This window comes from Prionailurus bengalensis, chromosome A2 (assembly GCF_016509475.1).
Source record: "Prionailurus bengalensis isolate Pbe53 chromosome A2, Fcat_Pben_1.1_paternal_pri, whole genome shotgun sequence".
Classification (NCBI taxonomy): domain Eukaryota; kingdom Metazoa; phylum Chordata; class Mammalia; order Carnivora; family Felidae; genus Prionailurus; species Prionailurus bengalensis.
In genome coordinates this window covers 88,495,417-88,518,445 of record NC_057348.1, presented here as the reverse complement: position 1 = coordinate 88,518,445, position 23,029 = coordinate 88,495,417, and the positions used below count along the sequence as shown (strand labels likewise).

General features: G+C 35.6%; 1 protein-coding gene across 3 annotated transcripts in view; it reads left to right on the top strand.

Moving 5' to 3' along the window:
• SEMA3D (semaphorin 3D) overlaps positions 1 to 23,029 on the top strand; it is a 200,853-nt gene that overhangs the window by 41,305 nt on the left and 136,519 nt on the right. Inside the window, exon 1 of one of the 3 annotated variants that reach the window (XM_043588734.1) lies at positions 9,327 to 9,349. The exons of the other annotated variants lie outside the window; for them this stretch is intronic. The gene's annotated coding sequence lies outside the window, so the exon portion shown is untranslated. Of the gene's footprint in view, positions 1 to 9,326; positions 9,350 to 23,029 lie in introns of those variants that run through there. 3 annotated transcript variants of the gene reach the window in all.

Here is a 23,029-nt window from a genome sequence, read left to right as displayed (position 1 = left end):
AAGATTCAAGCGGTAAATTGATTAGTATATGGCATGCACAGATTTTTCTTCAGGAATGATTTGGTGGGTGATCTTACTTGAAGCACTGCATCTTCTTAATTTTCTAGAAAAGCATTTAGAAGTTTCCAGAATTTTTCAGTTTGTGGTATCTTTAGCAGCTCAGTAATATTTTTAAGGCACCACTAGGCCAACACACAGAAACTAAGAATTCTGTTTAGTAAATAGTTGCAGCCAAATAACATATTAGTTATGGCCAAACAACTTAGGAAGTTATTTATGTCCTGATAACCTAAATTGAAACAAAAATTAAAATTAATATTTTAATTTCATTCATAAATAACTGTTAGTGTGTGTGTGTGTGCATATTGGGTGCGTATGTACACAACTTCTTAAACCTTGGAAACAATGCTGCCAACTTCATTCCCTGTTCCACATGGATTTTGAGGAGGCACTTGCTTTTTGATCACATGACCTTCTGGAAACCCAGCTTCACCCAGCTATGACATCCTTGAAAGGAATGTTGCACTCTCTAATGTCAAAACAGCGAAATACCTCATGCAGTAGTTTGCGTAGTGTCTGACAGATGTCAGATGTTGTGTTTACCTTGAAATTTCCAAATACCCGACGGCACCCGGGGGAGTTCACTGTAGTGCTCCGGGGTGCCTTGGCACATAGTTTTGGAATCATAAATTTAAACCAGTTGATGCTAATATGAATCATAGCCCCTGAATCTTAAAATCGAAAAGTCAAACAGCCTCTGCCACAGTGAAAACCAATGGAAAGCCCTGGGAAGCAACTATAAACTCCCACATCTTATTCTTTCATCTCGGTGTTTTCCCGTTCTCTCAGCCTAGTTATTGTGAATATTGCTTAGCATTCACAGTATAATTGTCTGTGGCTTTGGAAATTTGAAGTTAGAATACACAGTGGTCATGCATGGTACCATCATCGTGGCTCAAGGCGAGAGTTACTTGCATATTTGTAGAAAATAATATCACCAGTGTCTGTTAGGACATTTAACATTTTGATGTGGCATTTTAAGAGTTGGACTAAAAGTTTTTCAAAGCTTCCAATTACATTTTTCACTCAGAGGCACTACTTTTTTTTCTTTTTTTTAACAATGCATGTGAGATGTATTTTACTGAGAGGAGTGTTTCTGTGTTCTCATGTGTATATCTTAACTGCACATAAACCCTAGTGTGCTCTGAGTCAGAGGATTTGAACTAATTTTCCACTTTATCTCATTTTTTTATTTGAGTAACACAGTTAACTATATAAACATTGTTTCCTTTTAAAAACAAACATCTTATAGAATTGTGTATTTACCCTCAGCTAAGGAACTCAGTGGCTCTTATCTGGATTATTAGAAGAAATCACATATGAGAATTTTTGAACTACATCCTTGTTCCTTTCTCAGTCAACCATGAAAGCTATCAGTGTCCCCAAATGAAGGCTCAGAACAGAAAACTACAGCAAGGTATAATAAAGTGAATCATGAAGACTGTAAATCAATTTTTTAAGTGAAAAGAAAAACAGGAAATGTTATAGCATAGAGCTCTTATCTCAGACAGGGCTGAGGCTCATGTTGATACTAGTTCCTGTCACTGAAGTTCTTATGATTTTGAAATCAAAGTTTGAGTTAATTTTTTCCCCACCTTTGCATTTTCAACCTAATTTCCTACCAGATACTTTGTCGATAAAGTTTCCGTAACTTGAAAGAATAAATCATCATAATCTTTTGCTTTGGTAACAAATCAGGAACGGGCTTTAGTAGCAGGGATAATTTGTTTAATTTGTATTCACTGGTTGAAATCGTTTACCATCTACTAGATAATAGGTGTTTGAGGAAATGAAAGCCACGACTAGTCCCCAGCAGGCTGGTTTGTCTGGGACCTTGTGAATTCTCTCAGCTGAAACAGTCCTAAAATCTAGAGGGAGACATAGCAGGGAGTTGGTCATATGGAGGAAAACTTTTTGAAGGTAATGGGAGGGACACTTCACCTATGTTATATGTCCAGGACTGCTTCTTATTATTTCAAAAGAATTTTTAAATGTTTTTATTTACTTTTGAGAGAGAGAGAGAGAGAGAGAGAGAGAGAGAGAGAGAGAGAGAAAACCAGGGGAGGGGCAGAAAGAGAAAGAGACACAGAAACCAAAGCAGCCTCCACGCTTTGAGCTGTCAGTGGGGCTCAAACTTACAGATGGTGGGATCATCACCTGAGCTGAAGTTGATCGCCCAACGGACTGAGCCACAGGCGTCCCTGACTCTGATTATTTCAGATCCAAGTACATGAGCAGAAAGTAGTAAATTAGCTGATACGGTCATGTGCAATATCTAGATAAGTAAAACATTAGGAGAAAGAAATAATATGTAAAAATAAGGTACAAGAAGAAAAAAATAATTTGATTTTTCTATTTCACGAGATCCTGTCACCTCAATGTCAGAAATATAAATGCATGTTTCTCTGTGTATATGTATGTGTTTCTATATGTGAGTGTTTTCCTTTTTTTTTCTTTAAACTCTGTTATTGATTATGGCGTTACATATATATATATATTTTTTGTGATTGGTATTGAATTGCTTTTTAGCTGGGTAACTAGTAGTAGATCTATAGTTAGAAACATGCTTACAGATAGTTAGAAATAAGGATGATTAAAAAGACGGACAGAACCCTATGCCTGTGAGCAAGTCCTCTTAACATTGACAATGAGCCCTTCCCCGGAGGACTGAATATTTTCCTGGCTCACTGACTTCGTCTTAATTGCTGTATCGAAATGTCTTCTTTTGGCCTTTCTATTCCTCAGGCCCTTCCCTTGAATTGTCCGTGTTAAATTTGCTACTCCTCTGAGCACCCACACAGATTCACAACATCTTTTGGTAGCCTGCTTTAAAAGTGTGCCACTGTGTTACGAAAAGCATCTGGAGATTTTGCTGTATATTTCTCCACGTATATAAATTTGTCAATATATGAGAAGACTGGTTCTTGCAGCCCACTGCTCCTCTATTTCTTTTATCTATAGTATCTGCAACTATGCTGGGCTTTTATTTTGAAAATATAACTACTTTTTTTGTGTGTGTCAGTATCATGACATACTATCTTAAATGCAGAATTAAGTAAAGGATTTAAAAATAGTATGACATGTGAAATATGATGTTGTATGTGTATATAACAAAACTATAAAATACTATATAAAAATAGGTAGATTAAATTATCCTCTTTTTTAAGTTTATTTATTTACTGAGAGAGAGAGAAAGAGAGAGAGAGAGAGAGAGAGAGAGAGAGAGAGAGAAGTGGGGGAGGGGCAGAGAGCTAGGGGGAGAGAAAATCCCAAGCAGGCTACATACCAGCAGTGCAGAGCCCGACACGGGACTCGATCTCATGCACCATGAGATCATGACCTGAGCCGAAATCAAGAGTTAGAGGCTTAACCAACAGAGCCACTCAGGTGCACCATTCTTTTTTTGTTGTTGTTTTGTTTTGAGGGGGGGGGGCATGAAAGTGAGCAGGGGATGGGAAGAGGGAAAGGGAGAGAGAGAATCTCAAGCAGGCTCCACTCTCAGCATGGAGCCTGGCACAGGGCTCAATCTCATGACCCTGAGATCATGATCTGAGCCAAAATTAAGTCAGATACTTAACCGACTAAGCCACCCAGGCACCCCTAAGTTTACCAAGTGCTGCTTCTTGATGTGTTTTCAGTCTCTCAAAGTTTTATATTCTAGTCATTAAAAGTAACTTCTTGGGGCACCTGGATGGCTCAGTTGGTTAAGGATGACTCTTGATTTTGGCTCAGGTCATGATCTCACCTTCATGAATTCAAGCCCCCCATCAGGCTCCATGCTGACAGCTCAGAGTCTGCTTGGGATTCCCTCTCTCTCTCTCCTTTCTGCTCATACAAGCTCTCTGTGTCTCTTTCAAAAATAAATAAACATTAAAAAATAATGTATATTTGCAAATATATTACAAATTAGGGCCTTCTCCCTAACAGATTTTTTGTGGTGATAGTTATTAAACACACTCTATTATCTTGTTCAGTGAGAAGATTGACTCCTGGTAATTTCCTGTCCCTTTTATGGAAGTTCTTTTCCATGAATTGTATTTTCAGTACTCCACGTTGCCAGCAAGGTGTCTTTTTGAAAAATTTAGCAAATTGTCTTGAAGTAGACTTGCTCTTGACTTTACTTTTCCGAATTAAGTGGGTGATGTCTTGGCATTTGGCATTTGGCATTTCATAGAGAAAGTCCTTTCAATTCCTGGGTATGGTTCAAGAGAGAAATATTCAGGAAAAAAAATATGTATAAGATGGGTTATATTTATTTTGAGAAGCCATCACTCAGCCAAAAAAGAGAAAAGGTTATTACATTCACATCATATTGCTTGTCTGGGAATCTTTCTAGTGAGAACAAAAGGAGCCATAAAATTAAAGAAAACATTGACAGGATTTTCAGACACTAAGAATGCCATCCCTCTTTCCTTTCTTATGAAGAACTTCTTCCTGGGATCTCTGAAACCAAACAAATACCAAAAGCCTTTATTCTTCTTTCTAAACCTTGTCTACATCCTGCTCTCTGACATCCATGATGAATGCAAACTGAGGAAAATGCTGTATTACCATGGAGAACTATTACAAAAAAATAGGACCACCATGAGATAGTTAGATTCCTTATTTCCCTGATGTGGTCTATGTCTTTTATAGATAAATTATAACATCTTCAGAAAGTTTTTATTATGGAGTTTTAAATAAGGTTGTCATTTCGTGCCTAGAGAAATAAATTGGGACTTTTAAGGCAATAAAATTCATATGGAATTAACTGTAGCTGATACTGAAATTGTAGATACAACTAAGCACTTTCTCAACATTTCACTAGGCATTTAAAATTTTTTCTTAATGTTTATATTATTTATTTTGAGATACAGCAAGCATGAGTGAACACGAGCAATGGGGGAGGGGCAGAGAGAAGGGGAGAGAGAGAATGCGCTGTCAGCACAGAGCCCAGCCCAGAGCTGGATGTGAGGCTCAGTCTCAGGAACCCTGAGAATATGACCTGAGCTGCTATCAAGAGTCAGACTCTTAACCGACTGAGCCACCAGGCGCCCCTCACTAGGCATTTTTGGTTCAAAAATCTATATTGGTAAAGAAATGACATCTCAAATTTTAAGTATGCAATTGAATTATTTAAAACTTGGGGGAGGGGCGCCTGGGTGGCTCAGTCTGTTAAGCGCCCCACTTTGGCTCAGGTCATGATCTCACAGTTGGTGAGTTAGAGCCCTGCATTAGGCTCTGTGCTGACAGCGCAGAGCCTTCATGAAGCCTGCTTCGGATTCTGCATCTCTCTCTCTCTCTCTCTCTTTGCCCCTCCCCCGCTCACACTCTGTCTCTCTCAAAAATGAATAAATGTTAAAAAAAATTTAAAAAAAACTTGGGGGAGAAATACTTAGCAAATTGTCTTTTTAAACTGATGTTGTATATCAAGTTCAGAAATTCTTACACAATCAGATCAACTCAGGTGCATGGCCAACCTCCTGTAATTGACAGAAACACATTCTTTCTCTTTTCTTTTTTTGGAGGGTAGGGTGGTTGTTAAATTTAAATAGTGCATTAATGTATTAAAGCTCCGTTTAAATGCCTTTTTTAAACTCTTTTCCTATTCTCTCTTTTTTTTTTGAGTGCAAAGTGCATTGCACACATCATAAATTAATACTGAGAAATCCAAATTTACTCCAATAGGGTCTCTCAGTGACGACTTTATAAACTAGGCCCTTGTTTATTCTGTGTGTGGCCACTTTGGTTATTAGGAGAGGTTACACTGACTGCTTTTTCCCAGATTTATGAGACTTGGCAAAAACCTTGAGAAAACAGAGCCCAGCTTCTCTCTATAGAAAACATTATTAATACTAAATAAACATTAATTTAGGTAAACTGGTACTACTCAGCCCAACAGGAATACGCTCTTATTTAGATTTCCCTCCGATGGGTGAAAGAGTACATGGGGGAAATGGCTTTGTACAGACCACAAGGAAGGTGCATTTAAGTAACAGTTAAAACTCTGTCCTCAGAAACTTTCATACTCATTCATTAAGAGCGGTACAGCTCTGTCAGGGAGGCATGCGCCAGGTCCTTCTCCCGGTGGAGAAAGATCAAGAGGACATTCAATCTTTTAAAAATTAGCACAGTATCCCTGATGGCACGGTGATTAATTTTCTCAGGATTCCATCAAAAGCTTTGATAAATAGGCATCCTGTGCCGTTGGTTCACACATGGCTTTCAAATAACTTACTGACTCTCGATAACATGAAAATTCATGAACAGGTTAAAGCATTTTTTGAAAGATAACTTGAACCTAACTCTCATCAATAAGTTAATGGCATGAAAAGAGAAAAGGGAGGTGACTTCTGTGCTAGACTGAAAAATGACACACATACAACGACTAGTTACAGTGTCCCACTGAATTGGATCTTAAGTTGGACAAACTGGATCTAAAGAATAGTTCGAAGACAATCCTGAACATTTTAATATGGAGTGGGTAGAATAAAAAGTTACTGGCAGACAAAATGAAGATAATTCACATGTAAGTAAGTTATAAAATAAAACATTTGATGCAATCTCATTGTGATAAAGTATAGTTAAGTATATGAACAGAAAAAAATATGGGAAGATAAGCAAGATTTTAATGGTGACATTCGCTAAGTGGAGTGTGACTAAGGGTATGATGTTTTTATTTTCTTCTTTTTGCTTATCTGTGGTTTCATGGTGTAGAAAGCAAAAACACTACTTTTGTAATCACCACAACCTATTATTAATAAAATGAGCAGCAGTAAAATTGACCTTGAATTTTACACTAAGATATTGTACATTGTGAGAGAATGTATAAAGAACCCTACAACTTTAATCGGTGCTGGGGGTTATGTCTTTGTTTTGTGGTGTAGAATCCCCTAGGTTGTTTTAATGATATAAAATTGGTTTTTCTTGGCAGCAAAGCTAGTTGGTGCAAGAACAGCGCTCAGACTTTGTGAAGAAATATCGAGTTTCTTTCTGTACAACAAGAAATAGATTAAAGCAGATTGCTTTCTTCTTTTGAGAATTCTAAATGTATTTTGAATTTTGCTATTTTTATGTAACAAAACCAAAACATGGCTCTAAATGAGAGTGTTTTTCAAACTCGCCTCCGTCCCATCCCTGCTCATATTTTGCGCTCATTCATTCGGCACCAGGCTATTAATCCAGGAAAACTTCTTGAAACTTGGATTCTGTAGATCTGGCTGCTAATAAGGACTCTGTGGTAATCAGAAACTGTTAGTAATATGTTCGTGTCTTGTAAGTTTTAGACCGTTGGTTCTACAAAAATAAGTGATATATGACAGAGTGAGGAAATAAAGTGACAACTTAGTTGTAATAGGAGAGTTGAACCAAACTCTGTGCTGATAATTGAAAGTGATGTCGTGATGAAGAATGTCTCAAGTTCTTTTTCTCACCGTAAGTGATCTCGCACACATTGGAACAGTAAGACACATCCCTTCATTTCCATTGATGCTATGAGTTTACTTTAGCCCTTTGTATGATATATGGCATCCTGTAATGCCACTTACCTTAATTAGTTCTCACGTTCAGACAACATGTAACTCTTGAAGAATGACAAGTAGTGGTCACTCATCTCCAGACTGATTGAATATGAGTACACTGATTATATTTTCACTCTAATTTGGATTTCAAAAGGAAACACAGCTCTTTGTTGTGTTCTGTAAAAACTTGTTTTGGGACACCTGTGTGGCTCAGTCAGTTAAGCGTCCGACTTCAGCTCAGGTCACAATCCCACAGTCGTGAGATCGAACTCTGCCCTGGGCTGTGCACGGAGCGTCTATCCCTGACTGCTACCCTTACCCTGTGGACTTGAATTCAGCTGCCTTCTAGGCGTTGCCACGTGCATGTCCAGTACTCAAATTTAATATCTCCAACACCCCAATTGTGATCTTCCTGCAAACCTCCCCTTGAGCATTTCTCTCCCGCATCCCACAGCTAGTCTCTTGATGAATGACTTGATGATGGTATTGACTCCATCTTCACAACACGTGCAGCGTCTGACCATCACTTTTTACCACCTTCACAGCTAAAACTCTGGATGTTTCATTCACTGAATTTTGACCTTCCCCAGATCTTTGCTCCAATTTAACTTTTCACTGAGACCTTTCTTTATAATTGCAAACCCCAACCCCAGTGGCATTCCCTATGCTTTTCTTTTTCACAATTCTTTTGTCTATAGCACTTGTCATGATCTCTGCGATATGTCTTTTGACTACTATGTGCTTCCCTGTACCCCTGCTTAATACAGAGTAAGCTCCACTGGGAGTGGGAACTTACCTGTTTGTTTCTGTGTTTTATCCCCAACACCTAGAAGAATCTCTATCACATTGTAAATGCTTTATAAATCATAATTGAGTGAATTTAAAACTATCATCATTACCATCATCAAAAACATTCCTTAATTCTCCTTTTTCCTTCTTTCCAACAAAACATATTACTTAACCTACGTTTCAAACTTATGGACCATAGAACACATACCTTAGTTAGCTGTGCATACAAAGCTTATGACAGCTCTTCATTAAATTCAGGTTTTGGGATTAGCTTTACTCATATTATTGTTCAATAGGTTTTCCCCAAGGATGAATTATAATATAGCAAACTATTGTATGTTCTGTTGAATACTTTATTAAAGAATGTAATATATTATTTCTGAAAGTCAGTTAAATAATAATGGCTACAAAGTAATTTCTTTATTAATATGAAATCCCAAAGAATCATTTATCTGAACGTAAATTAATGTCGAAATTCTTAGATGTATTTTGCATTGTCTAAGCCCTTCTTGATTTCTCTTTCCTTACGTGTAGCCAAATAAGTTATCATGAAGGCATTAATGTGTTCAGTGTGATAATGTTACTACTCCATTGCTATTTATGATAATATGAGAATAAGGTACTTATCCCAATAATATAAGTGATAAATACAATCCATTTTATTTTTATTTATTTATTTTTTCAACTTTTTTTTAATGTTTATTAATTTTTTTTGAGAGAGACAGAGTGCAAGCGGGGGAGAGGCAGAGAGAGAGGGAGACACAGAATCTGAAGCAGGCTCCAGGCTCTGAGCTGTCAGCACAGAGTCCAACAGGGGGCTCAAACTCACAAACTGCAAGATCATGACCTGAGCGGAAGTCGGACAGCTAACCAACTAAGCTACCCAGGTGTCCCTATTTTTATTTTTTAAAGTTTACTTGCTTATTTTGAGGGGGGGGGCAGTGAGGGAGGAGGAGAGAAAGAGACAGAGAGAGACAGAGGGAGAGAGGGAATCCAAGCAGGCCCCATGCTGACAGAGCTGAGCCCCATGCAGATCTCAGTCCCGCAAACCATGAGGTCATGACCTGAGCCAAAATCAAGAGTCAGATGCTTAACTGACTGAGCCACCCAGGCGCCCCAAATAAAATCCCTTTTAAAATCTAGTTCCGATCACTAATAGTTTCTCAGATAAATCTGATGTTAAATATCATGGCTAACTATTTAAAGAATAAAACTTTAATTACTTAGGTTAATCATTTTATTTATGCTTCTCTTTCTAGAATTCCTTCATATCTTCTAATAGAGATACACCATATTTAAGCATATGATTTTCCAGTGTTTCTAATAATTGACCAGGGTATATTACTAAGTTCTGTTGTACGTTTCACTTACAAATTTGGGTTAAAACATGTAGGTGTATTGTCATTGCCACAAATACATTTATTACAGTATTTTTAACACTTTTTTATAATAATATGTTCCTTTCAACCAAAGCCTATCTCGCTATTTAGAGATGTCCCTTCATTTTCTTCGCTACAAATGTCAAACCATTTCAAATATAATTAGAGATTATTCTGACAATAATAATTTTAAAAATTGGGGCACCTGGATGGCTCATTTGGTTAAGTGTCCGACTTCGGCTCAGATCATGATCCTGCAGTTCGTGGGTTCAAGTCCCATGTTGGGCTCTGTGCTGACAGCTCAGAGCCTAGAGCCTGCTTCAGATTCTGTGTCTTCCTCTCTCTCTGCCCCTCCCCTTCTCACACTCTGTGTCTCTCTCAAAAAAAATAATGATTATTATAAAAATGTATTACTGTATTTTAACTCTTCATCCTGTAGGCTTTTTTTGCAAGAAAAACAAAAATAATGTCAAAACACAAACAGGATAGGTATTTTGTTTCTTCAATATCATATTGTTGTAGCTCTAAGTTTAAAACATTGGCAATGTAAAATGTTTCCATTTTTTAAAGCTTAACGAAATTTGGTTTATTTGAAAAGCAGTTTTTTTATTTTATGCATGCTTATTGAAACTTATCCCTGGCTTTTGTTCCTACCTGTTTTGGAGGTCTTCATTTGCTGTGTCTGCGATATACTTTGTTTTTCTTGAGTAAACCTGGAATTTTTAAATCACTCAGACATTTTGACAAAATGATACTCAACACGACACTTAGTAAGTGTCATGATATGGGGCAGAATCTATATGTAAAGGTTAGCACTCTTGTTACCAGTAAACTTTTCTTTCAGGCAGTCTGTACAGCTTTTTAATTTGGGGAAATGGGAGACCCTGCAACAGGACAAGATCTGCCACACTAGGATTTTAGACTTAGAAGAGACCCTAGTGTTCCTATGGTTCTAGCTTCCTTAGTTTAAAGAAAAGGACAGTAAAACCTAGAGAGGTCAGTCTTTGTTTAGACTGCTGTAACAAAATACCACTAACTGGGTCATTTATAAAGAAAAACTAATTGCTCACAATTCTGGAGGCTGGAAGTCCAATAGCAAGGCTCCAGCATGGTCACCTGTTAGTGATGGCTGTTTTTCTGATTTATAGTTGGCACCTTCTCTTTGTGTCCTCATGTGATGGAAGGGGCTCGGGATCTCTCCGGAGCCCCTTTTTTACACTCATTCTATTTATGAGGGTTGCATCCTTATGACTTAAGTACCTTCCCAAACCCCACCCACTGATCCCATCCATGGCCTTTGGGGATTTCAGATTTCAACATATGAATTTTGAGAGGGGGGGACAAATATTCAGACCATAGCAAGATCACATTAATTATCTAAGGAGAAAAAGCTTGCTGGTGGCAGCATCTGGCCTCGAATTAATGTCAGGAGTCCATGATGATACTGCTTTCTTCAGATTGGTAGTCAAATGTTTGTTGATAATATGATGTTTTCAATTAAAGACCATTCTATTGTTACAAAAAGATGTTTTTCAGTTATAGTTGATATTGAAAAGAATGAAAAATTCTAAGAGGCTGAAAATGAAATTTCTTAGGTTTTCCCTTTGTGTGAGGACTATGCTGGTTACACTAAATATGTTTTGAAGTAATGGGATATTCAAAGAGTGAGTGTTGGGGCATCTGGGTGGCTCAGTCGGGTAAGCGTGCGACTCTTGATTTTGGCTCAGGTCATGATCTCACACTTCACGGGATCGAGCTGCACATTGGGCTCTGCATCAAAAGTGTGGAACCTGCTTGGGATTCTCTTTCTCCCTCTCTCTACCTGTCTTCTGCTCATTCTCTCTCTCTCTCTCTCTAAGTAAATAAATAAACATTTTAAAAACCAAACAAGCCAAGAAAACAGAGTGTTAGTGTTATTATCTGGTCTGATATTAGTTTCCCATATAATTCAGTGTTAAATGCTTATGAATCTATATATTTACTATATATTCATTATATATTATATAGGAATTCTAAACATAATTTTATGTGTTTAAATAAATGAAAGGTATTATAGCTATTGTGATATTTAGGTACAGGACTTGCTTAGTTATTGTGCCTCCTATATTTTTATGAACATGAGTAGTGTTTTCCAAGGCTAGCTTATAAAATATTTCCACAATGTTCTTTTTACTGAGCAGGGTTAGGTTGCACTCATCATGCTTACAGTGACACATACACTGTCTGTCAGTCATAAAATGAGGTCATGTTTTATATTTTCCCTTTCTTTCTTTCTTTCTTTCTTTCTTTCTTTCTTTCTTTCTTAACTTGTAATCAATTCCAAGTTGATTATCATTTCAGACTTTTGATCCACATTTATTAACTAGTATTTCAGCAGTAGTGTTCTTTTTGTAGTTGCTGTTAGAGAACATACCTGTGACATTCCATAGCAAAAACGAAAAAACGAATAAAGTAGCAATTGCATTTCCATGCTGAAAGAAAGACACAAACATAGAAGACTATGGAATAAGTACTGATCAACTGTTTGTCTGAGAGAGATGATATTTTACAAAGATGGAAGAGAATCTAATTGGCTAATTCTTACTTTCTGATCACATGACAGAAATATTAAAGCGTTATTTGCTGATCATTTTAGGGCAGGTGTCATTCTACATTTATGTTGTTTTAAAATAATTTTATTATGAAATGTATTTTAAGTAATGGAGGGTACAAAACCCAGCAAAGATTTTGTATCTATGGGTTTTAAAACTATCCTTAAAACTGGCTTTTAAAAACTATTAATAAAATGAACATGCATTGTTTTCCTGCTACAGAAAACAAAAACGAAAACAAAACCCAATACAGTGTTCAAACGAGATGGTAGTGTGTTTCTCTGTTGTGCAGAAGGACAGATGTAGGGTAAGTGGCTCTGTTCTGCTCTCAGATTCTGTCTTCTTGCCCTGAGTTCCTCAGAGTGTTGCCCTCAGCTGCAGTGTGACCACAGTTGGCTTACAAGCACCTTGTCCACACTCTCGCCTGTTACAATAGAGCATGAAAGGGAATGGAAGCAAGCAATTTATTTAAAAGCAATGTCAACGGCATTATATACATCACTTTGAATTAGTGAAAGTTTATTGACCGTCTCTCACCAGCTGTGAGAAAGGATGTGAAATGCAACTTCTACCATGTGCCCTGCTCAAATTCAGGGCTGGTACATTTGCATTCCTAATTTGAAATAGGGGTGTGTATACTGAGAACAGTTAGTAGTTCCTGCCATACCCATATGCCCATTCCTGTCATAAGAGAGAGATTGTGTTTAAAAAAAAAAAAAAAGCAAACAGATACTGTTTGTCCAGGAAAACACCATTTGCAAATTGACAAGCTAATTTGCATCTTTTGGTATGATTTCATTATAGATTTTCAATCGAACCACACCTTACTAAACATCACAGAAGTTATGTGGATATACTTGTACATCATTACCATGACTTTGGATATATTACCTAAAATGTGATTATTTTAGCCTGAATTATAAACCCATTGGAAGATTTTTGGATAAACCACTTTACATGAGAATTTGTTTTAAAATAAAATCATCCAGTGGGTGGGTAAACAGCTCAAAAAAAAATGGATACTGTCACACATAGAGTGAATAATGGTGTAACCATACCCAGACACCTGAGAAACAGTGTGGTGTTTCTTCACTCACACCTCAGTGTTTTATTTTCTTAATATAACATAGCCTTAGGGCGCCTGGGTGGCTCAGTTAGTTAAGCTTCCAACCTCAGCTCACAGTTCGTTGAGTTCGAGTTCCGCATCGGGCTCTGTGCTGACAGCTCAGAGCCTGGAGCCTGCTTTGGATTCTGTGTTCTCCTCTTTCTCTGCCCCTCCCCCATTCGTGCTCTCTCCGTGTGTGTGTGTGTGTGTGTGTGTGTGTGTGTGTGTGTGTGTGTGTTTGTGTGTGTGTGTCTCAAAAATAATAAACATTAAGAAAAATAATAAAGCGTTACCTATCTCTCCCATTCCTGATAGTAATTCCTCTATTTTGTCCCAGTCACAAGTTTCCATGTGACTTCAGGTTCTTAAAGGATATCTTTTCTGTTAGAAAATTTACAGAGGCTTCTATCCCCAAAATTCATTTAGTGTTTAATAGGCCAGAAGAGAAGATATTTTTATTATGTTTTCCCTTTATAATTGATTGATGTCTTATCTCTCTAATAACATTTATGGGGCTTCTACTTTGAGCCTCATCAGGTCCTAGGAGCTGTTTGAGGTAGATTAAAAAATACATACATTTTCTATGTTTAAGCATCTTTCAGCATTTTTGGAGAGATAAGAGGTGTGCACAATTCAAACCATATACAAGATAACTTGCCTGTAAATTAATGTGGTAGAGAAAACTATACTGTAGTGATCCTGATAGGGAGTGAATGTTTTGACCTGGAATTTATCCAGAAATGCTTTTTGGATGAGATTGGATTTGGGAGGGCAGGACATCATGCACAGGAGAAGGAAATGAACATGACTTGGATGGCATGTGTTCGTGGACCATCTTGCCCGGAACAGGGTGTGCACATTGAGGAACAGAGATTTATGTAAAGAAGAAACTGGCATGCCAAACTAGGGAGTTTATATTTTAAATTGGAAATGGCATTTTGAAAGCAAACACTTTAAGAAAACAAATCTGGAAACATCAGGCACTGCCTGGGTTGAAGTCTACAGTCAGAGTCCAGAATACCAATTGTAGTAACTCAGGAATACAGTCGTAGCAACTCAGGCTCCATTAGTGGCCTTAAAAATGGAGTGGAAAAATTAATCCTAGAGATAAGATAACATGTATATGATTAAATGGCATCACTGACGCAGATGACAACCTTGTTTGGTAATTAAAGGACAGATAGATATTTCCTCACCTTTCCCTCTGGGGTGTGTGTGTGTGTGTGTGTGTGTGTGTGTGTGTGTGTGTTGTCTATTTGGTAAAGAAAAAAGTTAGAATAGATCTTAAGCAGGCTTTCTGAAATTAAGTTGAAAAATTTAATCCCTTTAAAGAAATGGTTAGGTCTATGTATGTGGTCTGCTAACTACTTTCCAAATATTTATACGCACTTTATAAGAACTACATGATATCCATGTTAGGTCAGTGACATGTCAACATAGTAACTTTACATAAGAGAATTCTTGAGTGATTAATTAAATTCCTAAAGACAAGATGTCCCGAATGAGATAAAGCCAGGACTTTTGTCAAGTCTTTCGGCCCTTAACTCAGTGCTCTTTCTGCTGTAACATGATTCATCCTTGTTCATGTTCTCTGTATCCTTTATAAAATAATAACCAGAGAAGCTGACATATATTTTAAGAGTCAAATTTTAGTAGTTGAAGTTATGTGACAGAAATCTGTAAATAGCAAAATACTGAAAATGTCTTCTCGTTGATTTAAATTTATTTTTAGCAGCATTAAGGCATAATTTACCTTCTGATGGTAATGACTTTACCCTTAAAATAGTATTTGAAGTAAAAGGATATTATAGACAAATTCAAAATGTAATTTCTATAGACTTAGTCTTGAAATACCATTTATAGATGGTAATAATATTTCCTGAAGTATATGAATTTACAAATTTGCATTACGTAGGTGATATATATGCTTATTTTAAATGAATCAAATATAATATTTGAAAAATCAAACTTATATGACTACTTAATACTGATGTTTAATAGTCCCTGTCAGCCAACCCTTTCTGAGTGAATAAGTAAAATTGTACACAAGGTAACTTAGAAAAAGAACTCTTAATTTTATTGATGTAATATAATAGTTTTATTGAAGAGATGTCTGAAAAATTGATTTTTTGAAATGCCAAGTATACGAAGGTATCTTTTCTCTTTGTTTTAGAATCAAGAATTCTTTGCTATTCTTTGACATTCCAAAAGACACATGCATGTGATATTGTAATTGAACTTCACATTCTTTCTTGCCTAAGACAGCAGTAATCTTTACCTCTCTCCTTTTTTTTCTAAGTGGCTTGCATATTTTACCACTTAGACACTTCTCTCCCATCTTCTTTTAATCTGGATGTACATTTAGTTGGAAAAGGTTATGCTGTGAATGTTCTAGGAATGCGGAAATTGTCAAGACAGGATGAATGCTTAATAGATCATTCTTAATATGTGCTTAATTTCTACCTATGTTCAATTTTATGATTTGTCTTCTGGATAAAGCTCAATAATGGACAGAAAGATAGACATAAGAAGTATAAAGGTGATAGTAAAGAAAGAATCACATTAAAATATCATTTTCTTGGGGCACCTGGGTGGCTCAGTTTGTTGTGTCCATTTCTTGATTTTGGCTTAGGTTGTGATCTCACGGTTTGTGAGCTCAAGATCTGCATTGGACTCCACACTCACAGTGCGGAATCTACTTGGGATTCTCTCTTTGCTCCTACCTTGCTTATGCACTTGCTCACTCTCTCAAAATAAATAAACTTAAAAAAATTTTTAAAGATAAAATATTATTTTCTTATTATAAAAGTTTCTCCACTGAGACCATGGATGGGGGAGGGAGATGAAAGTTAGAATTTTCCAAATGGTTAACAAGCATTTGCTTACCTCCAATTCATAGGTACCAACAGGGTTCATTGACAGACCAGACTCAAGTGAGGGACTGGGACTATCTTAATCTGTTATAAAGAATAATTCTCATGGTTAATATTTACACATAGTGTGTGGATAGAGATTTTAATATATATTATTTCAAATTGAATAACATAACAAGGTGACATCATTTCCTACATTTCAAAGAAAATCTTGACCAGAAAGTGGTAAAACTGGAATTCATACCTAAGTTTACCTGACTCAAAACTTCAAACTCTTCACATTCCATGGCCTTTCTCAGCATAAAAGGGTTTTCTGTAACATTTTCAGGGAAGGTTAGAGAAAAAATGTGATTCTGAAAACTCTCAAAAAAAAACATATCCAGAAACCAAGAATCCGAAAATGTTTCTGACTCACTCAGTCATTCCTCCCTTTTTTTTTTTTTTTTTTTTTTTTTGGATATGAATCTCTGTAGCAGCCATGGGTCATTCTAGTTTAGTCCAAAAGTTCCCATATGATTCTGGGATTCCTGACACTACCCAAGTTCTTTGAGTTTTCATGATATCACACACAGGGATGATGTATAGAGATTTTAGCTGCTTATCACCATATGTCTTAGAAGTGGATTGATAAAGGAAAGAGGAGATTGACTGCTTCTTTCAATTGTTTAACAAATACGTACGTATCTCCTACTCTCTGTGAGGCACTGTGCTAGGCTTTGGGGATACAGGGGTGAATGTGATTGATGTCTTTGCCTTCATGTGACTTAGAAAAGTACAAGTGTCCATAGATGGAAATTACACTTGCTCTGGAAGGTACAAATACAAATCTTGTGAGAGATGTAGAGAATGACCTAAATATTGTTTGAAAAGGTTTTTAAACTGTGATTTTACTGTACTATAACATTTCAGTGTTTTGAATACTCTGAAAAAGTGCAGCAGTTATAATTAAGGCTATGTTCTTTCTGTATATAAACTCTTTTGGCTCTTACAATATCCAAATAAGCTTTTAGAGATAACTTTAGATTGGCTTACTGTCAAAACTGTTTGTAAATATTAATCTCACTTCTAAGACTTCCTCTATAGACTTTTTCTGCAAACATATTTGGTAACTCCAACTTGAATGTTCTCAAATAAAAATATTTCTTTTTTACTTTGCTTTATTTTTATTTTCTAACAATTTCCATATCCAATAAAGCAAGTAAGTGTGTTCTTTCAGATAGGATTTTGTTTTGGCAGTGCATATGACCCTACAAATTGGAAGCTTGGGGATACTGGATGGCCAGGTTGGTTGAGCGTCCAGCTTCTGCTCAGGTCATGATCTCGCGGTTTGTGAGTTCCAGCCCCATGTCAAGCTCTGTGCTAACAGCTCGGAGCCTGGAGCTTGCTTCGGATTCTGTGTCTCCCTCTCTCTCTGACCCTCCCTGTTCACTCTATGTCTCTCTCGCAAAATAAATAAACATTAATTTTTTTTTTTAATTTAAGAAAAAAATGGAAGAGCTTTATGCTAACATTTTTTTGAGAGCTAGCTATATGCCTGACAAGGTACTAGTGCTTTTCTTACATTATCTCATTTTATTTTTGCAACAGTCATATTTGACAGGTACTGATAATCCAGTTATATAGATGAGGAAACTGGATTTAGAGAAATTGAGTGAATTCTCTTTGGGCATAAAGATGATAAATAGCAAAGCAGGGATTACAACCTAAACCATTGCACACCAACACCTGATTTCTTTCTCTGTGTCACCTCTGGTATACTCAAGAATTTCCTCTCATTTGCTGTAACACATGATAAAAATAAATGAGTTTAATTACTAAGCATTTTGAGAGATTACCTAAAGTGAATTGTGCATTTAAGTATCCACATTACAGTGCTAGTGTCATTTTTTAGTGAAACTTCAGTGGTCATGTAGGTATGACGTTCTCTCTAGGAGAGAAATATGTAAAAAATGAAAGTGGAGAAATGTCCATCTACAGCTGTAGGCTTAAACTGAGGAATTTCTTGCTTACCCTAAATGAGGCAGAAAGGTTTGGGATGGCCATTTAAATCAGTTCTTCAGATACAGCTGAGGGTGTAAAGTTGAAATTAAACACGGCTCAGAAACTGGTTTTAAGTTTCTACAATGTTACATGTAAATTTTAAAAAAAGGACAGAAAAGAGACAGTGGTATTAGTAAATAGGAAACTAGATGGGATGATGCTGAGGTTGGAAGGGAAAACTGGAGAGCCAAATATATAGAACAGCCTTCAAAAATGTAATTAGGCAAAAAAAAAAACCCCACAAAATATGTTTACACAAGAAAGACCAGAGGGTGTTTAGAAATTTGGGGCCGCCTGATAAAGAAGTTGAAATTTATCAGTCTCAATATGGCAGCTCTCTGTTCATTCTTTTCTCAGACCTACTGCTCATGTACCGGATAATTGTATGTTACTTTTTAAATACAAATGTGTGTGAGTCCAGGAACTACTGTCTTCTATGTATTAAGAGAATACAGGTAACAAGAGATTAATTTAGCTTTACCCAGGGCTCTTTAACAAAGTTCACACTGTGTTTCTATACTGCATATCTAGTATATGTAACATTGTTTCTGAAGAAATTACAGAGTCATAACTTAAAAATATAATATCTTTGGGACACCTGGGTGATTTAGTCAGTTAAGCATCCCACTCTTGGTTTCGGCTCATATTATGATCTCACAGTTTTGTGAGTTGCAGACCCACATCGGGCTCCATGCTGATAGTACGGAGACTGCTTGGGATTCTCTGTCGCCCTCTCTGAATTTGCACTGTCTCTGTGTCTAAATAAACAAATAAAAAGTAATAAAAAAAAGAAAAGAAAAAAAGGGTAATATCTTAATATGAAGATATAAAGAAAGTTAAAATTTGTATTAATTATAAAACAATATTATTCATTTTGCAGTAATGGTATTTGGTATTATATAATAGAGCATCATTTCTCTTTAGCTTTATTAGTTTCTAATTAACATGAGTAGATATATGCATTTTGAGGACAGTAAAGCTCATGGTATAGAAATATTGAATACTTATACAAATATATATGGGGACAATTATTGAATATGGAAGACTTTTTAATATGTGCTTTTTTTCATGTTTATTTTTAAGAGAGAGGGAGAGAGACAGAGACAGAGAGAGACAGAGCACGAGTGAGGTGGGGGTGCTGAGGGAGAGGGAGACACAGAATCTGAAAGCAGGGTCCGGGTTCTGAGGTGTCAGCCCAGAACCTGACGTGGGGCTCAAACTCAGTCCGACGCTTAACCAGCTGAGCCACCCAGGTGCCCCAATATGTGCTTTTAATATTCCATCTTAGAGTTAGCAGATATATTAAAATGTTCTAAGAGGTTCAGTAACTCTGAATCTATGGGAGAAACAGCTTCAAATCTTTGGTATGCTATAAATACAGCAATTTTGAAAAGTGTTATAAATAATGCTTGGCATGATTACAGATCTGGAATGATTTAAAATGTAACTCAAAGTTTTGTCTTTTTAATTTACCTAGACCTAATTGAATATTAACATAATAACTAATTTTGTTGTGCTTTCAGTTAGGAGATATTGCTTTCCTGTTTTCTGGATTATTGTAAACCAAAAATTATTTTTGAACTCCTGTTACATATCAGACAAAATTTTGCTATGTTATTGTATATAATCATAGAGTGTTAATAATGAAGTTGGATTCAGCATGTTTTATAAGCTGGTATGAATTTCAAAACTCACTTTCTAATAAAGTAACAATTTTAATGTAAGAAAAAATACTTGTAAAAATATTTGGATAAAATACAGCTGCGTTTAATTGTGGGTTTTTTTTGATGCAGAAAATAATTTAAATTAACTACTTAAAATAATTCTATATGTCAAAGAATGTCATAACTTACCAAGTATAAAGGATCTAAACTTCTTAAGTGGCATCATAATTAGGCAGAATAAATTGCTTAAAGAATATGAGAAACAATTAAGTTCATGAAAGGTCTTTATAGCCATTTTATTTATTTATTATTATTTATTTTTAATGTTTTATTTATTTTTGAGAGAGAGAGACAGAGACAGAGCACCATAATGGACAACAAGATACAGAGCGTTGCCTTCATCAGAAATATTCTATTAGATATTGCCAAACAGAGCCTGGGGTACATGCCAACAAGAATGGCCACTAGGTTAAGGGCACTTCTCCATCTCCAGATACGTATTGCCTAGACAATGTGGACCCCAGGGCAGGCTCTCCTTCCCACGCCCCACCCACCTTGCTGGCATTGTTGAAGGAGCTCTATGTGTATAGTAACTTGACCCTGCATCTGATTTTTGCTGAAGGGCCTTGGCCAGTGATGTACTGTCTTTTTGCCTCAGTTTCCTCATCTGCCAAGAGTGAAACTGTTGAGCGAAAATATCTATATCATCTATATCTATATCTATATCTATATCTATATCTATATCTATATCTATATATTTATATGGATCAGAACAATCGCATATGAAGCATTTTAAAGCAAGATGAAATCCATGAACATATCATCATTAAACAATATAAACAATAATCATTAAAGAACTATTACCAAAAGTGCTTGACAGGTTTTTTTTATTTGTTTTTTTTTGTTTTTTTTTGTTTTTGTTTTGTTTTGTTTGTTTTGTTTTGTTTTTTTGTTTTTTTGTTTTTGTTTGTTTTTTTATTTTTATTTATGTATTTATTTTTTATTTGTTGAAAAGACTGCCTCATAGTTTGCATAGTCATCAGTGGTGGTGAATTCAATATGCAAAAAATAAGTAAAATAACATTAATTATATTAAAATTGTAATTTATTTTTTGTTTCAAGTTTTTATTTAAATTCTAATTGGTTAATATATAATATAATATTGGTTTCAAGAATAGAATTCAGTGATTCCTTACTTGTAACACCAAGTGCTCATCACAAGTGCCCTCCTTAGTTCCCATCACCCACTTAGCCCAGTTGCCTCATGAAATTTCAAATATGATGAAATGTAAATCTAATATGAAGCTAGGTTACTAAATTCTGCATATGACACCAAGTTTCCTTTCACACACTGCCTATTTTTATTCTTAGGTAGTGCTGTTTATGAAGTGAATTATTTAAACTCTCCTCCTTATGCAGATGGAATGAATGCCTCATGGTGCTAGAAATGTTTATTTCCCTAAGGTGTTTCATTAAATAGTGATGAAACAAATAGGGTTAATGTGTTTAGTACATCTTTTTCCTTAAAAAAAAGGCTATAAAGGAGTCATTTAACTTATTTTACATGTCTTGATCTTAAAAGTACATGCATTCCTGGAGAATTAATGTGAATATGAAGTTCAAGGTCACATTTTTCCTGGTATATGCTTTTTTTTTCCTACTTAAAAAGTTTGCTGTTAAATATTGGAATTAATGGTAGATTTGATTGGATTTCTTGGTCTGTTTTTTTAAGTGTTAGGAGTTTTACAGAGAATCCTTATATTTATTCAATATTATATGTCTTTAAACATTATTTAATTCATTTGGAAATATTTACTAGTTTCCAGTAGTTACATCCTTGAGATTCTGATTAACTGTTGTGTGAATCCATGTTTTAACTTAAACTTACTGCAGGAAATCACTTAAATACTATTTGTTGTACATAAATGGTTTTGTATAAGGTTGATACAAATTTTATCAGTCGGCAACTAATAACCTCTATGTATTGTTTTTAGGGATATGGTGAATTTCCTGTTTCATAGTCTTGGAAAGTATGCATTGAATAATAAAAAAAATCTCTTTACATTTTCTTCCTTTAACATAAGTAATTATTTCAATAAATATTTTTTATCAGAACTTATGCATACGGAAATTGTAAAGAACAGGAGCACCGTACAGGTCAGGAAATAAAAAATTCTTAACTGCGCATTTGTCCATCATTCTTATGCTGGTACCACGCTCTTCTCTTTATTCCTCCTTGCAGTGCTTCAGCCTTAGTATAAGTGCTGCTGAAGCAAGCACCGTAATAGTTTTTAATACAATAAAATACATACGTTGCTTTGAAAAACAAGTTTCTTCGTGCACGGTTATTTAGAGAGATCGGGACACTAAATTAGTTTGTATACAGAATGTTTTGTACATTTTATCATTAAAGAGTCAGTTTAAGACCCCAATCCATTTGCTGCCCACATTAGCATAAATATTAGGTAAACATTATACAGTTTGGGAAAAATCTTTATTGGCTGTATAGCTCAATGTCCACATTAATACCTAGATGTATATTTCAAGAAAGGAAGTTAAAATTTTTAGATGTTTACCAAAGTAGCACTCAGTTTTGATAATAATGACATTCCTTAAAGGTAAAAGCAATAAAAGAAATTAGAATAACCTCTCAATAATAAACACATGGCTAATTCTTATTTTATTGTTTCAAGAGAATACAATTGTTTTGCCATCTCAATTTCAGTAATTCCTACTCTTCTTTATTTAACAGTCTATTTATAAAAAAAACAACTTTTTTTGAAACATGGAAGGCACATATCAGAATATTTGAGGTGGGGGTTATTAAAAAACAATCAGCTTAATTATACATTTTTATTTTGAGTACAAATGACAGACATTGAAATTTGCCCAAGTAATCTGTAATTTCTATAAATATTTCTGTAGAATATATATAAATATTTTATAATCCTCAAAACGCATATCAGAATTCAAAAAGGTGAGAAATAAGTTGATCTTGGTTGCGAGAAGGTGCATCGATTAAAATACTC